Consider the following 15,052-nt stretch of genomic DNA (forward strand, 5'->3'; position numbering starts at 1 on the left):
TTTCTTTGCTCATCTCTAGGTAATGTGTCTTTTTCTTTGGCTGCTTTCAAGATTTTTTTCTTGTTTTGCCTTCATCAATTTAAACATGATGTATCTACTTATGTATGTATTGTATTAATTGTTAATAGTAAAAATATTTTTCTTCTATATCATCATGATTTGTTTACATGATTTTTTTTCCCCACTGTTTGTTCTCAGTGTATTCATTTGAATGATTTCCACTAACCTATCTTTAAGGTCACTGATCATTTACTCAATTGTGCCAACATAACTCTCCATCTCTGGCATTATCACTTTCATTTCTAACATTATATTTGGTTTAAAAGTTTTACCTCTCTACCGGGATTCTCCCACGTTTGCACATGTCTGTGTTTTCTACTAGATTCCAAGCATATTGATTCTAAGCATATTCATTATTTTAAAATTCACACTGGAGGTACCTGGGGGGCTCCATCAGTTAAGCATCCGACTCTTGATCTCAGCTCAGGTCATGATCTTATTGTCCTGAGGTTGAGCCATGCATCAGCTGAGCGTGGGGCCTGCTTGTTATTCTTTCTCTTCCTTTCGCTCTGCCCCTCCCCCACTTGCATTCTCTCTCCCTCTCTCTCAAAATAAATGAATAAACATTTAAAAAAGAAAAAAAATCACACTGTTAGTCGCAATATCTGGATCATTTCTGAGTTTGATTCTGCCAATTGCTTTGTCTCTTGACCATGAGTTTGTTTCATTTCCTCTTATTTTGTTTGTGTGACTGTATGTGTTTGAGTCAAATAAATTTTTATTGAATACTAGGATTCATATGTAAAAGAGGAAAGATTGAGGTAAATAGTATTTATAACTGGAAATATGTTCTCCTCTTTCATGCAGTAGCATGGGGATACTGAATCAATCTTGTCAAAATTCAAACTTAAAATTAGTCTACTGGTGCCTTGTACTTAGGTGGGGGGCTGGGATTCAGAGAGCAATTCTTTTCTTTTTTTCTTAAGTTTATTTATATATTTTTGAGAGAGAGAGAGAGAGAGAGAGAGAGAGAGAGAGGGCATGAGTAGGGAAGGGGCAGAGAGAGAGAACCCCAGGCAGGCTCTGCACTGTCAGCACAGAGCCTGATGCAGAGCTCAAACTCACTAACTGCAAGATCATGACCTGAGCCAAAACCGAGCGTCAGTTGGCTTAACCAACTGAGCCACCCAGGTACTCCTCAGAGAGCACTTCTTAGTGTTTGTGCTACAACCTCACTTTTCAACTATCCATGTGTGCTTGCACAACAGAAGAGCTCATTCTCTCTCTTAAAACATGTAACCTTTCCCCAGGGGTAGATTTCTGATGTTTGCAAATTTGTGTCTTGCTAGGATTCTGCTAGGGCCTGGGGCAGGAGGAAGACTGTTCCAGCCTCAACAGTGGGCCTCCAGTGTGGGATTTTCTCAGCATTTCTGGCATTTTCCCTATGGCAGACAGCCAGAATTCTGCCTTGTGTTTCTCTGGTTCTTGGGGAGACCATTTTTGATATAACATCCCTGCCTTGAGAATTTTTCCTCAGCTTCCTCATGGGTAGAGATCTTTCTTCTATATCCTTCCCTTTGCTCTTGGGGTTTGCTGTCCCTCCCTTTGATGTGAAATGCTTTTCAGAGACAGTCCATTTTCTCTACAGGAGCCTGATCCTTTTCCCTATGCTTGCCACACAGAGGGGTAGCTCTAGGTGTTTTCCAGCCTTGTCCTCTGTTTTCTTATGACTGTACCATAGGGTTCCGAAAGAAAGAGACCGTGGATGGGGGCAAACTCCCTTTGCATCTCATTCTCATGGGCTCCACACTGTCAAATCAGCTCACAGTTGGCCTTTAGATTTTTATTAACATTTTAGCTCACTTGATCCTCCTTGTTTATATGTTGGCCCTGCCTTTCTTTCTTGTTGAGAAGGTTTAGGCATGCAATTTCTTCTTAGGGGAAGGAGCTGTCCTATTTCAAACTACGTATGTGGCTCCCTGAAAGCTCAGCTTCCTTATGGGTTCAAGAAAATTTACAATTTTTTTTCTGGCTTACTTCTAGTTATTAGAGTAGAAATGATACTTTTTCAGCTAGCTACAAACAAGCAGAAGTAGAATTATCCTCTTATTTTCTTCAGACACATTCACTCAATTAATTCATTAAAATATTCGATAAATACATTCCAACAAACCCAACTGTGGACTCAAAATTAACTGATCAACTACAGAGTTACCCTCAAGAGCAACACATTTAGAAAAGAAATTTTGAGTCTGTCCTGCCTACAACTGATCCTATGTTCCATGGCTGTGTTAAAATTCTTAAAATTGGACTTTCATCATGTAATTAATGGCTTAGAAAGTCACAATTAATTCCTACCAACATCTAACCTACATTTATTTGCCTTATTTTCAACTACCACCCAATTAGTTTTCTTCCTTCTGCTTCCACAATCAGAATGTTCTTCCCCATTTTTTTCCCCTTCCAGAGACTTACAGCCTCCAAGGTTTCTTTACCAACTACTTAGTTCTCATCCAATATTGATGCCTCTCAGCGCTTTTATAACACTAACATTCTGAACCATACAACTTAGCACATAATTGTAGAAATATATTTTTCTGTTTCTTTGTTTTTTTTCTCTGGGTCTTGGCTTCATGGGAGGAAGGGAAGGAAAAGTAACTCCTCATAGTATTTTAATGTCTCCCATGTGGCCTAGCAAGTTCTGGTCTCCTGTATTTTTATGACAAACTAGAATATTAAGTAAATAAATTTGCAATAAACTCAGGAACAGGTCAAAATATTCTTAAATACTCTACTTGAATAAATATATGGAATGCACTTAAAACCCTGAGGGACAAATATGTACTTTCTGACAGCTGGATATCAGATTAATATAGTGTGCAAGTTTAAAGTTTCTAAAATAAGGGAAAATGACACAGTAAGATTAATGGTTTTCCTTGCAACTACATTAATTACTTTGGGACTTGATACAGCAATCATGGTCACACATGTTGTCATTTCAATGTATATGTAGAATATAATGTAGGCAGATGTGCTCATTTTGATGATTTTAATCAAAGATCTATTTATGTGACACTTATCTCCATGTTATTTAAATGTTTGGATAATCTAATTACACTCATTTTAATTATCAGTGTGGAAAGGAGAAAGAATGAGATTGCTCTAATTTCCCTCTTTTCTAGAATGATAACTCTTTCCAAAGAGAGGAGTTTGAACATGTCTGTGATGGTACTAATTCTTTACAAGTCCAGTCAGAGATAGACTTTCTAGAGAAATTGTGTGTGTGTGTGTGTGTGTGTGTGTGTGTATACACAGAAATTATTTTTGTGTGCTCTGATAGAGAAGACATAGTATGAAACTCTTTCTACACATGTACGTTGGGAAATTTGCAAATAGAACCAATTCCCTGTGCCCTGATAGAGAAGACATAGTGTGAATTTCTGTGCCCTGATAGAGAAGACATAGTGTGAAACTCTTTGTACACATGTATGTTGGGAAATTTGCAAATAGAAACAATTCCTAATATAGCTCTTACCAAATGAGTCAGTAGCTGCAAGAGTAAGCAGTACTTTTTAAGTTATTTTTTTACTTATAAAGAAGTTGAAATGGATTGGTAATGACACAATTTGTGATTTAGAATATTCATCATTATGTCCATTACAGGCAAAGTGAGGGTGGACTGACAAGAGGTCAGAGGGTATAAGCTCTGTATAATTAGATACATTGGGTAACTTGTCTGCTCTAGACCCAATACATTACATTGGCTAAGGGTGACTTGATTTGTTAATGCATTATGAGAGATTTTACCGGGTGTTTTTCCTTTCCAAAGCCACTTAAATATTTATTGTCTGAGCAAGTTATAGTTTTCCTCAAGGTCAAAGATTACTGCCTTTAAGTAAATTATTCTATTAGTCCCTGAGAATTCTTTCCTGTTCTTGTTCGAACATAAAACTACATCCTTAAATTTCAGACTCTAATGCCCTTGCTTATAACTATAAACTCCAATATTGGCTGTTTTTAGCAGATACTCAGAGTAATATTAAATCTCATTTACATATTACAAACTGATTCCCAGTACAAAAATGGGTGGTTGGGGATGATGGGAATGGTGAGCAAAGGGAGAATGAAATTATGTGGGGAAAATTGATCTTTCTTGGTACCCTGTGTCAATAAGAAATTATTCATTAGTCAACATAAACCACCTCATTTAAATGTCTCAGATATGCACACTGAGGAAGCAAAAGTCAGAAATCTCCAAATCTTTTAACATGCATAAATATTGCATTAAGAGTATTAACAAATACATTTTCTTTGATTGAATATTTTGTATTTTAATTTTATAAACCTATTTCTATTTTATATCAATTATAAGTAATAGCATTTATTAGTGATTCCTGGTGAACTAAAATTTTTGCAACAAGGATTTAGAGATGAATTCTCATTGATTAGCCCAATGTTTTCCTTATTTTAAAAGATCCCACATTTCACCTACCTTTCTCTCTTTCTTCAGTACTTCAGCATTCAAAAGATGATATATACATCACTAAACAAATCAGTCAGGAAAACCAATTGTTCACATTATTTTTCTTGTTTCTACACAAAAGAATATCTTCCATAATGCCTAGTTCTTGTAGACAGTAATCACATCTTTTGACCCCCTTTAGGCTTTTCTAAAGAACTTCATAAAATTGCAATTGTCGTGCCATCTTTATTTTACTCTCATATACTGCCAATTTAAGTTTTTAATACTATTAATTGTATCAGTTATTCCTCTTAAAGTTTTTGCTGTGAAGGGAAACATACAGCATACTAAATCCTAGGATAAAAAAAATTCTAATTTAGAATAAACTCTGAGCCCAACCATGGAAGCAAAAAAGTTATTTACGTTCCTAGATGAAATAATTTATCTTGCTTTGAAAACAAACTGATAAATATACACATATCAGATATACATAGAGATAGATTTAAATATAGGGCAGAATAAGATTATAGTTTTACTTCTTAGAATTTAAAAATAGTAATGCTCTACTGTTTTTAATTTCCAAAATGAAATAATAATAATTATAGGCTTTAAAAACATCTTTGTTATGAGTAGTTTTGGGGAGGGAAATTTATATATATGTATAAAATCCTTTCTTAATATACTACAGAATATCTTATATTGGTAATTATCAAAGTGTAGAGGAAGATTTAATGATAGTATATCATTTATTTTTGTGAATTTCTTTACAAAGACTTTAACAAAATCTTTTTTAAATGTTTGTTTATTTTTGAGAGAGAGAGAGCAGGGGAGGGGCAGAAAGAGAGAGGGACAGAGGATCTGAGTTAGGCCCTATGCTGATAGCAGAGAGCCTGATGTGGGTGTCAAACTCACGAACTGTGCTGTCATGACTTGAGCTAAAGCTGGATGCTTAAACAACTGAGCCACCCAGGCGCCCTCTTACAAAGTCTTTTTAAACTAACTTTACCTGAGGTAGAGAAAAGGGAATTTCTTTCTTGACTTTGTCATTATTATTCATCTTGAATATCTTTAAGTAATCTAGCACATCTGGTACAGTAAACACAAAAACTAAAATAGGGATGTATGTCCATTTGTTTTCAGCTGTCCAGGAGCCTATCAGTTTTTGTGTTCCGATATAGTTGTTTGGGTTTTACATGAAAATGCTATTTGCTTGTTATTTGGTTTAGCTTATATTTTCACCTATAAATCTGCTTATAATAATTATAAATCTGCAACTTATCAATTGGAAATATACGCTCCCAAATTACACTGTTACACCTCTGCAACAATTTTTCTTCTAACACTCGGTTGAAGGAAAATTAGACAAATACATTTTGCAGTAAAGTTGAATTGGCTTGTAAAAGAGGGTATTTATGAAGTGTATATATAAAGCTAACATCTATAATACTTTAATGAAAGCATACACATACACCTATATGGTTAACTGATCAATAGGTCAACAGGAACACTTTAAAATTCTTGTCCAACCTCAGCTAACACTAGAGATTTGATGATGTGCTGAAGACATAATGATCTGGATAAATTATATATATTGTTCAGTACAACAGCCTTTAATGTTCTGATAGAATCCTAAATTCCCTCCTAAGGAAGTTAATTTAATGAATTAATGGAAAACTGATTAAAGTAATGTTTGCCATTGATAACATTAATATGTAGAAATTAGGGACATCGTAGCCCCCTCCTTTGTTTTACTTTGCAATCCATAGTGGAGTGTGAAGACTGGTGTGTCTCAGCATGTCTCTCTCCCTCAGTCAGTTGGTGGTGGTGGTGGCAATTCCTGTTAAGCATCTCCACTTGTGCACATTACCAGATGTGAGTTCATGTGTACCCCACGAGCAGCTGGCACATTTTGTGAATGCTCCAACTTGCATCCAATGACAGGTCTCCACTGAATTCATGAACACATCACACCTCCTGTGATTTTCCATCAAGTTTGACAGCAAACAGGCTTGTCTCTCCTCCACTGGTTTCCAATCACATTTCCTTGATCTTACAACAGTTGATTCCTGAACTATCAGTCTTGACCCTTTGTGTATAAAGCATCACTGGCCAAGGACAATCCAGTGAACTCATGTGATATCCAGGGGCTGAAACCCTATTTTCTCTAATGTGAATCCAATTCTTGGATGGGAATACTTGGAGGATTCTTCTCTTCTCAATTTCTCCCACAATCCCTAAGTCATTCTTCAGTTTATATTTTAGCCAATATTCCATTAACACAATCTCATATGAATAATTATTTTCACTAAAGTTTTCCTGCTTAGATGACTATGTGTTTTTCTGTCCTGTTCTTGGATTCACACTGTATGTAGAAATAGGAATCAAAAAATTGTGCTAAGAAGATGGGCAAATTTGCAGTCTGAATTATATGATGCAATTATCAACAATTGAGATTCACTAATCTATATCAAACAGATGTGATAGGAAAAAGGGTAAAATAGAAATCATAGCCTTTCTACCTTACAGTGAGGAGAAATCTACCAATGTATTCTTTAAAAAACATGCTATTTAAGTTCTTCATCTTAGATACAGGGAGAATGAGACCAAGAAATCTGTTTCAGTTCCACTCACTATTCAATATCCCTTGGCCTAATCTGACTTTTTAAATCACTTTTCTACTGCTTGGGATTCACAGACTATGGAGGATCTCTGGACTGTTTATATCAGGCATGTGGTTATAAGCACTATATGTCATACCTTGAAAGAATTTTTTAAAGTATAAGAGGTAGGATCTTTTGTCTCCAATATGAATGCTGAGAAAGAGAGAAAGAAAAAAAATGAAAAGTCTTTGTTTCAAGTTAAACATCCTAAAAAGTGTTTCATTGTGTTAAATACGGTGTTTTAGGGGCGCCTGGGTGGCGCAGTCGGTTAAGCGTCCGACTTCAGCCAGGTCACGATCTCGCAGTCCGTGAGTTCGAGCCCTGCGTCAGGCTCTGGGCTGATGGCTCAGAGCCTGGAGCCTGTTTCCGATTCTGTGTCTCCCGCTCTCTCTGCCCCTCCCCCGTTCATGTTCTGTCTCTCTCTGTCCCAAAAAAATAAATAAATGTTGAAAAAAAATTTATAAATACGGTGTTTTATTTTAAGTAATATATTAATAGTTGTAATGAAGCAATCTTAATTTCAAATTTAGAAGATTATATATCAGTAAATGAAAAAAGAAAACAAATCATTTAAAATAATGTCTTGCTCAATAAAAACATTTACTGAAATGTTCAGCTAAAGTTTTAGTTACTGCATGAAAAAGCATTCTCTTTCCCTCTTATGTTCAGTCCTTGGTCACAGCCTCTCCTTCAATATTTTTTCCCTGTCTCTTCTTTTCTTTAGTTGAATCTCATTAACCTCCAAACCCAATTAGTGGTGACACTCTGGATAATAGAGAGTTATTATAACTTCTTTGTATGGAATAGACATTTAAATCATCACTTTATATAAAATAATCTGAATATTAAAATTATGTTAAAGATTATATGATCTTTCTAAACTGGAGAATTTTCCTTGTGATTTGTCAGGGTCCTGAGTCTTCACTATGAACATGAAGTACTGATAATAGAGATAAGTGTAAACATTTACCATAGTGTATTTTACTTATTATTACCTTTTTTTAAAGTTTATTTATTTTGAGAGAGACTGAGACAGTGTGAGTGGGGAAGGAGGAGAGAGAGAGAGGGGAAAGGATCCCAATCAGGTTCTGTGCTGTCAGCGCAGAGTCCGACATGGGACTCAAACTCATGAAACCACAAGATCATGACTTGATCAGAGAGACCAAGAGTCAGATGCTTAACCAGCTGAGCCACCTGAGCACCCCTTATTATTATCTCACCTTTATAACTGTGATCTGTAAGAACAGTACTGGTCTTATATTACTTGTCTTACTATAATACCTGAAATGTAGCAAATGCTCAATAAGTATCTGAAAATTAATGGTAAACTCAAGAGTGGCAAAGTAGTAATACCTGTTTCACCAAATCACTATATCACTTTTTTCTATGAAATATTATGATATTGTGTTCTAGTAAAATGTTTATGCAGTTATTTGCAAATATTAACAGAAATTCAAGATACATTCCTAATATGATTTCAGTCATCCACCCCTCCTTTTTTCTGTCTTAAAATATAAGTATAGGGTACAATGGAAAAACAAACCACAGAATACTTTATTACTCGTGTTTTTGGTCTTATAATTCAATTCCAGAACTCTATTAACTACTCTGGGCCATTTGAAAAACAAAACAAAACAAAACAAACAAAACTTACTTAAATTAACTAACTGAATCAGTATAAATCTCCTAAAAATAAAAGTATTATAAATTTCATTTTATAGGTTTGTGAGTCCAAATGTGAGACTGGAAACTTGTAATTCAGTGAAATGAAAGCACATCCATTAGTAAAGAAGCAATGGAATCAGAGAGAGCTAAAGGAAGAATGAGTGAGCAAGGTCGTTTTAATGTCTCCAAATGGATAGCTTAGATGTCAGCCTGAATCTTCACGTGCAGGCAGCAGGCACACACCAGTGGCCTCCTGAATGACACAGAATTTAAGGAGTCAACTGACTAGCCTGACCCAAACTCTTTTTATCCTGGGTACATAGAAGGAAGAGCCCCAAGAAAGTCAACTTACTCATATATGCTGACTTTGTGACAAATTCAAGATTTCTACTTTTTAAAAAATTGGTTCAACCCATGGGTTTGATCAAATTAATCAAGGTTATGGCTTCACTTATTATTTTAAAATGGAGAGGCTTTGCCTTTGATCTTCACTGGCAATGAATTAGAGCAGAGGCAATTATGAGGAGTAGAGAAAGATGAAAGAGAAGAATTGAATGCTGTTTAAAAGCCAATCATGTATTTACTTGATCACATGCTGACTAGATGTCATTAGAACCTGTTATTTGTACTTCAGGATAAACTAGACTTGGTTTTTAGAAAGAAATAGTCCTCAAATTGGTAGAAAAGCCTAATTCTAAACTTTTGTTATTGCATTTTTATCATATGTAAAAATATTACCCTATTTTCATTCATAAGTATTATAATATTTGGATAGCTAATATTTTAATAATACCTCTGTCTTTAAATTTTCTTTTTAAATTTGAAAAAATAAACTATTTTTCTTTTCACAACATAGCATTTTTGTTGTAGATATGAAAGCAACTATTGCTTTTATTGCGAATCTCAATGTTAATTTATATTTGTTTCTAGATAGCATGAGTCACAACATTTCAGATTTCTTTCATACTTACAAGTAATTAATTGTATTGTAAAACTACAGTGGTAAGACAATTCCAAATCTTGGTCCAATAATTTGAGTTTCAATGTCATTTTAACTACTATTAACATTATTTTTAGTCATAAGTGAGGGATATCACTACAACCAGCTATGTAAGAGCTTGGAGCTTGAAAAAAAAAAGAACTTGGAACTTATTCTCCTCAAAGTCTATACTTAATATCAGCCCTACCAATTTCCTATTTTATAATTACCTAGGCTTAATTTTAGAATGTTTTAAATATAGTTTTTCTTATAGTATGTTGCATAGAACTTTATTTTTTTATTCTAGGTGCTTTTTATTTATTAAACTTTTTTTTTAATTTTTTTTATTTTTAAGAGACAGAGAGATCATGAGCAGGGTAGAGGGACAGAGGGAGGGAGGGAGAAGAGAAGAGAAGAGAGAGAGAGAGAGAGAGAGAGAGAGAGAGAGAGAGAGAGAGAGAAAAGATTGAGAATCTTAAGTAGGCTCTACGCTTAACATGAAGCCTGACGTGGGGCTCAATCGCACAACCCTGGGATCATGACTTGAACTGAAATCAAGAGTCAGATGCCCAACCTACTGAGCCACCCAGGCACCCCTGATGCTAGGTGCTTTTTAAAAATGCCTTTGTATTTCCCCCATAGTGTTAGAACTTTTAAAAATCAGTCATGTATAAATAATCAAAAAGTGCTTTTATATTCAATACGGCATATGAAATTCATTTTTAATATATATTTAAACTAATCTGTGTATTTCATTTGAGTTATTATTGATGATATTTACTTTAAAATAATTTGGAATAATAACTTTGCGTTATATGTTTGTTGGGCACTAATTTTTAATCCACAGTTGTTTATATTTGCTGTTTGAATAAAAATTATTTCAGTAAATTTTCTACACTATTTTTCTACATTTTAGAGTTGTAACTCTAATGGATTTATATAGTTGTTTCCAAGTATTGGTGCTTCAGAAGATTCAGCCTTTTGACAATCATTTTCCTATAGCTGTATTAAGTCATAGCTTAGAATTAGATAATCTAAATCATTTTAACTTAACGCTTTTCAAGAAACTCATCATTCACTAAGCATCTCAGTTACTTGTCATCTTGAGAGGATTAAGAAGTGTGCTGACTTATTTAAACTGTTTCACAAATTAGATCAAATAAAAGATGATGTGTGAGAGAAAACTTAAAAGAAAAAAATCCCACAAGTGCAACAACAAAAACTTTTTTCAAAGAAATAAAACATTTATAGAGTACAGTGAAATGAAACCATACCCAATTTCTTAGTAAATGTCTAAAAACTTTATTTGTGGAGGTTTAATATATATCTTTGTTTACTGACTTGTTTTTATGTCCAAACTTAAACAACCCCATACTCTGAACCAGGTACTCAGACAAACTGTATCTGCTACTTGGTCTTATCTCTCTTTAACTTAAAAGAGCTTCAGCTACAGTTACAAGTTTTTGAAAAATTAGGGTAAAAACGATCTTCCCTAGCAGATCAGGAATGGTTGGTAAAGAATCTTTTTATTTTTATGAAGTTACTACAAACAGGAACCACAGACCAGCAATTTTCTAAAAACTAGATTATAATGAAACACATTAAAACACAAAGACTTCACACAATAGTATTTTTATTATAGACTATCTTATGCTGCTTCACAATTATTACTATGATGTAAATTATTGTTGATGTTCATACCATCACATACAAGGATTGTATACATATTCTGGTTTCATATGCTGGGTGTAATGAAAGCATAATTAGTTTGTATAGCAGATATATAATCCCATCTTTAGGTATTAGAATCCCAGACAACCATACACACAAGTAGATATTACCATAAAGACTTTAGACCAGTAGTTCATACTTCATAGAAGTTTTAATTTTTGGTTTTCAATCCACTGAATATATAATATGTGTTTCATATATCTAAGCACCTGTTAGATCTTTATTTGGCACCAAAAAAAATTCACCAATTTAAAAATGTGATAACTAGGAAAGACCATCATTTAATTATGATTGGTGTTGCACATTAGAAATAGAATTTCTGGGGCTGGAAAACAAACAATACAGTGCTAGTCATAACTTCTGCCTTTTTTTTTAAGGATAATTTTAATTTGGTAGCATCACTTTGCGATGTAATGCGTAAGCTGTAAAATAATCTGACTAATAAGGAATTATTCAAGGTAACTTTTCAGGCACAACTGTCAACTAAGAAAAAACAAAAAGCTATTACTACAAACAAGAGAGGTTAAATTTACATGAGCCAAAACCTAAGCGGTTAGTCAGTAATAGAACAAAAAATAGAGGGAAATGGAAATTAATGTAGTCATATTACAGTGAGAATCACTTAATCAAATATTCACTAGTATATCTGTACTAGTGTTTGATAACCATTATCGCTTCTGATTGCTTGGTGCCCATTTCACCGTGAAAAAAGACATTATTAAGCATGCAGAAGAGATTTCAAAGTTAAAAAAACCAAAAACAAGCCCAAACTACCAGGACTGTGTAGCATTACATGTATTAGCTTAGGTAAAGTAGAAAATTTCTTAGACAATGATAGAAAACTTGAACTTCTGTAGAATCACTAAAAAAATTAAGCCAGTACAAATGTTGCCACAAATAAACCAAATAAAATAGCATTTTCTGTTTTGTTCCTACAAATATTCAAAGATCGAAAATCATAGTATTTCATAGTATATTTTCAGAGAACATAAAATAAGAAATATTCTAAATAATTTAAGAAATGAATGTAACCATAATATTGGAAAAATTTTTAGATAACCATGAACATAGAACCAGCAAAATAAAGTTTTATATGCACAAAAATAAATATATTTTGAATATGTTGAATATTGTTTAAAGAATTTAAAGTTGGTTCAACATAAAATAAGTAATTCATAGTTATTGGATCAAAGTTTCCACATTTATTTGATGTAACAAGAAAGTTTAGTGGATGTGCTGAATATATAATCAAAATTAAAAATCCAGTTTCTTTACCATATATCTATAACCAATAGTTGGAAATTGATTTAGAAAAAATGCCTGTGGAGGATGTTGTGATATATTGACCATATTTCCTCTGCATGAATGAAACACTCCCTGAATAACCAGCTGATGGGAGTTCTGCCTGCAGATAGCCTTGCTGTCACCTCCTTTCAGAGATGGCCTCAGCCACAGAAAGATACTTTCACCAAGTTCACACCTGTTCCCAGCCTTCCCACATACAGTGACTCTTAACTTTGATAGGTATGATATCATTGTTTTCTCTCTAATCAATGTTAAGCCTGGTCTGAGGAGGATGGACACTCCTTCCTGAAGGAGATCACTTTTTGTACTCTGCTCACGGGACTTACCTATGCTCCTTGATGGTGTATGGAAGGCTGCAGTGTGATTGATCATCACTGAAAGAGATCACATTCTAGAAATAGAGTAATTATGGCCCAAAGTATTCAAGAGAAAAAATGTTTAGGAGATGTGTTGTTCTGCAGCAATACTATACAATTCTGAATGGTAAATTTGACATGGCCAGAAAAGAAATTTTCATTAACATTTCCCTGCATACTTTTGGTAAGATGTCCATTTGTGGTCATCGCTAAGAAAACTGTTAACAACTTTGAAGAGAATAATTAGAAACTAGTATTCATGATGGGGGATGCAGCACCTTGGGTAAGGATATAATCAGCATCAGAATGAAAAAATGCTGAAAGAAACTGAAAAGTCAAGATCTATATTACATTTTCAAAAGTTCTCAATTACCATGATGTTATAAATAATAACTGCATTGGTACCCTTTGTTCATGATGGCACACACACACATTTAACAATAAAGAATATGAAGAGTTGTTTCCTGGATCTAAACAGTAAAAGATAGTTCCTACATGTTACAAAGAATCTTCATAGGCAAGACAGGACAATAAGCAAATACTTAAATATCTTTATCCATTATTCTAAATCTTCATCAAAAAAACATTCTACTTCACATGGATGCACAAATCGTGTAATACATTCTTGTAAGAATTGTTCAGACAAACAGGAGCCATGCAAAAATATTTTCCTCGGGACACCCTAGAATTGATCCTATATGGTGCTAGGAAATATAGTTATATTAAAAATAAAAATAATTTCTACTTTACATCCTGTATAAAAATCTATTTTACATCAATTACATACTTTACATTTTTGTAGGCAAAAACATGCCTTTATGAACCTGAGACAAGAAAGGTTTAAAAAATAATACTAATGTGGTGATGGACCAGTTGAATGAGAATCACCCAGATGCTAATTCAATTGTTTATATTAATTTTTTAAATTTTTAAAAAAGTCTTTTCTCACCCACCCATGTTCATATGGATATTTGTTTTGAAATGATAATGTAGCTGTTCCTGCCCCTCTAGTTCCTTTTAGAATTTATTCAATGCTGACGCTGCATACATCATTACTTATGGTGCTGCCTCATCTACTATAAGTAATGGTTCCCAATGACTCTCTCAAAATTGTTACTGTGCTTTCTTAATGATCACTGTAAATGTACATTTTGCCTTTCCAAGTAATCAACGGTTGACAGATTATGTTGAATATACACCATTAGTATTTAAGGTAAATGGGACAGATATTGGTGCTCTATCCATATCTACTAATTATTTACTGTGTTTTATTTTATTTTGAATATTGCAGGCCTGCTTGTCTACCTATTGTCAGCACCTGTGTCTCTTCGCATAAGACCTTTGTCTTGTCAAAGAAGAATGCACTACCTATGTGAATTATAAGCCGGATACTGGGGACATAGAAATGCTTCCCCATCAGCCCAACCAATGAGTGGCAGAAGCTGGTGCATAATCTGGCAGCTCCATTATTCATTTGGCAGACTTATTCTGAGGGGTTTGTTCCTTACTACCTCCTAAATATTATAACATGATTGACAACTTACTCTGCTGAATTTTTCCCTTTCTATATCAATTCTATCCAAATTCAAATCTATATACTATTCTCTCAATATTTCTATGATATTTTATTGCATAACTACCAGCACTTACCTTTTTGTCTCAGGCTCTGTTTGGGGGGAAACCATACATAAGATGATATCATTTGTGGTCCTAAGCAAAGCCTTAGGATTGAGTTCTGAAATTTGATCACTTTTCAAGCAGATTAAAAAAAAAGAAAGAAAGAAAGAAAGACACTGTTATCAGTAGTAAGGAGATAATGATATTCTCTGGCATGGTAATTTGAAACAGAATGCAGGTAAAAGAGGATATACTTTCTTATCTAGAACCTCTAACA

General features: G+C 33.9%; 1 long non-coding RNA gene across 1 annotated transcript in view; it reads left to right on the top strand.

Moving 5' to 3' along the window:
- LOC109502775 overlaps positions 1-14,701 on the top strand; it is a 35,546-nt gene extending 20,845 nt beyond the window's left edge. Inside the window, exon 3 of the long non-coding RNA XR_002161615.3 lies at positions 14,450-14,701. This is a non-coding gene — a long non-coding RNA (uncharacterized LOC109502775). The remainder of the gene's footprint in view (positions 1-14,449) is intronic.
- The last annotated feature ends 351 nt before the right edge of the window (positions 14,702-15,052 follow it).

Source organism: Felis catus, chromosome C1 (assembly GCF_018350175.1).
Source record: "Felis catus isolate Fca126 chromosome C1, F.catus_Fca126_mat1.0, whole genome shotgun sequence".
NCBI lineage: Eukaryota > Metazoa > Chordata > Mammalia > Carnivora > Felidae > Felis > Felis catus.